We start from the raw sequence: 3,130 nt of genomic DNA, 5'->3' as shown, positions 1-3,130 counted from the left end.
TTACAGTGTTTGTTTCTACCTTCAGGTGTAATTATTTCATTCAAGTATAGTCAGTGACTGACATTGCACATCCCGTTGCCTCAGGTGGACAGACAGTGGTTCTCGAGTGAGCGTGTGCAAGCAAAACAGGTTTGAAAACTTGCTTATTTTATAGTTCAGGATTTGTCTTGACTTGTCGTTCTTCGCTGTGCAAGGTCGACAGGGTTATCGTTCATGCAGGCTATTTGGTATTTGCTGAAAGTCAGTGTTTTTCTTTGTGCTTGTTTCAAATTGAATTTGGATTCTTGTAAAATAAACATAGAGCCATGCCTGGGTAACAAGACTGCCCTTCTATATGTCTTTCACTTCCATATACCAACTTTTTTCCAAAGCACTGTATCTGCATGATCCTACAGCCCTTCTAGTTCTCTTCAAAGATTTTAAACCCTACTCTGGCAGTCTGAGCTGCCTCTGCATGGAGCAGTAAATTCAAGGAGACAAGATTCCTGACTGGGGGCAGATGGCAGAGTTGAGCTGTCAGCTACTGGCATGGAATAATCACAGCATCATCATCTGCTGCCCATGGTGAATGACAAGGTGGTTTCACTGGATTAATCATGGATGGACACGGTGGTACTGTAATAAAGCTCAACATTCAGGTGCTTTATAGTGCAAAATGGATTTTAACTGATCATCTTCCCTAATCTTTAGGATTCTAACTTCTCCCACCCTTTCTGAAGTAGCATGTGAAACTCTGTGGATCTTACTGTCTGCTCTTAGGTAATGCTCTTTATAGCAGTATCACAGATCGTGTTGAGTAAATCAACAACCACTGTTTGTTTCCACATCTGAAAAGAGACACTTCTGCTGCCTGAACTGAAATGCTGTCTGGAGATCAGGTAGGTGTGTCATGATTCATTTCACTGCGCCTCCAGTGACGTGCATTTCAGCAACACGGTGAATATTGTTTGTTGGTCGCTGATCTGCTGTCGTCTTACTCTTATGTGTTCAACTTGTGTCGCAGTTTTTTTCATCAAACACCAGAAAACCATAAAGGAGTATAACTGCCTTCAGGGCCCTCATGCAATATGTGGAGTCTTTCCTTCAGCTCACAATTATTTCTGGAAGATTCAAAAGAAGTGCATATCTAATTTCTGCAAGATATAGAAGAATGCTTTTGATAAACTACCATACATTAAGATGTCACCATGTTATCACAGTATGTGTTCCTTTTGCTTAGAAATAGGGAACAAGTGCACAGATATGACTGCACTTTCACTAGACCAGTCTATTGAAAACAAGCATTGTTTCCTTTTGCCCTGCAGATCAATTGTTCAGAGAACTTACTGAAGCATTGTATACAGGTTTTGGTATTTTCAGCAAGACAGTGCATCAATATTTTATATTGCAAGCCTGAAACTGCCAGTTCAGCAGAGGTGAAAAAAGACACGCTCATTTGCAATCACGATTTAGTGATACATTCATCACTGGAGGCCATTGGCCTAAGTGCAGGGCAGAAACTTTTACTTTACTACAGCAAGCAGATTTCTAATGGTCATAGACAGCCACTGGGAACTTCAGCTCCATTAACACTGAAAGCTCAATGTGAGAAAAAATGACTTTCAGGATTGTCCATGGGGTCAGCGCCAGTGAGCTAGAAAGTATTATTTATTCTGGTCCTTCCCGAGGCCAAAACACATGACAGCCAGAAGGAGTGCAGCTGATTCCAAACTGACACAAGTGCACTGGGCTTGTACGAATGAAAGAACTCACTTGGGAACAAGTACTCCAGGATCACAGAGCAGGATGATTTTGTTTTTGTGGCTGAAAAGTGTGGTAGAATCAGGACTTGAGCTGCTGACTAGCGGCAGAGCTCAGAGGTGTAAGGTTTGGTGAACTGGGGGCTCTGTGATAGACCGGCACCCCAAGAAAAGGTGAGTCACCAATACGTTGTCTGTTTAATGCTACAGAGTGCCAGGGAAACTCTAGCCCAAGGAGCCTCTAGGTTTAATTATGATCTTTGCATAGCAAAGATAAGTGCTGGGGCTTGGTAGCAAAATGCATCTCTTTTGAACACAATCAAGCCTGAGTTATGATTCTTCAGAGAGGGACAGAGTAGTGGCTTTAGTACTGCCTCCAGAACAGGTCTGTCTTTTTTGCAAAATCTCAACATAATTTTCTTCCAAGTGGCTACTCTGCTTCACAGAGGCTCGGAAACGAAAGAAAAGGAGTTTAGGGCAAGCCCGAGGTCTGGCAGAGCACAGCTGAAGTTTCTTCACATCACGTGGCACTGCTCCCGACACGAGCCACAGGCACAGACTCCGATTTTTCTGCAGTTTCAGCCAAGTGCCCCACATTGTTGTGGACGAGGACAATCTCTCTGTGTTTATTTTCATGAATAAAATGTATAGGTATCTTGAAGTGAGAAAATCTTAAAGTTTAATTAGCAGGGTAAAAATAGCTACTCGGCTAATGACGTATTACTCTCTGAAGAATACGAACGTGCCAGATTTCTTAAGATGTTGGAGATGATAATTAGGCTACAGTCAGAGAATATGGACAGAGAGCCCAATTTCTCCATCAGCTCTTCTGCTGAGCGACAGGACCATGGGTGTTCTTTGGACTGGCTGAGATTTAACGTAAAACCTCCCTCTCTTTCAGATCGGCCTTCCCTTCAGCAGTGTTTGAGTCCCTCATACCGTATTGCAAGAGGATTTGTGTCATGAAACGATATTGCAGGGTATAATGAAAATATTGATAGTCCAGCATGAATCCTACAGGCTGGTGTGGAGGGGACATGCAGATACACTGCAGGTACTGTCACACATGCAACTGCATGTGCATCAGGCACATAACTAGAATTTGCTTTTAAGTAATAAAAACAAGGTTCAGGTAAAGGTTCAGGTTAAAAGAATGGCTCTAACAGAAAACTGAAATAAAATATCCTCTGCTAAAGAACTTGGCTGGAGCAGAAACCACGAGCCACAGGGGTTACTTCGGATTTAGCACCACTGTACTGGGGCATCAGTCAAGCCAGGGCCTGACGGCAGAGAAGCAAGGCACAACTAGCAAGCACATCGAATACTTTCACCAATTAGCACTGGCGGTTAAGGGATACCAGTAGAAGCAGCAGTACTCCAGGATCAGGACT

This window comes from Lepisosteus oculatus, chromosome 5 (genome assembly GCF_040954835.1).
Source record: "Lepisosteus oculatus isolate fLepOcu1 chromosome 5, fLepOcu1.hap2, whole genome shotgun sequence".
Taxonomy (NCBI): domain Eukaryota; kingdom Metazoa; phylum Chordata; class Actinopteri; order Semionotiformes; family Lepisosteidae; genus Lepisosteus; species Lepisosteus oculatus.
This window is presented reverse-complemented; position numbering follows the sequence as displayed.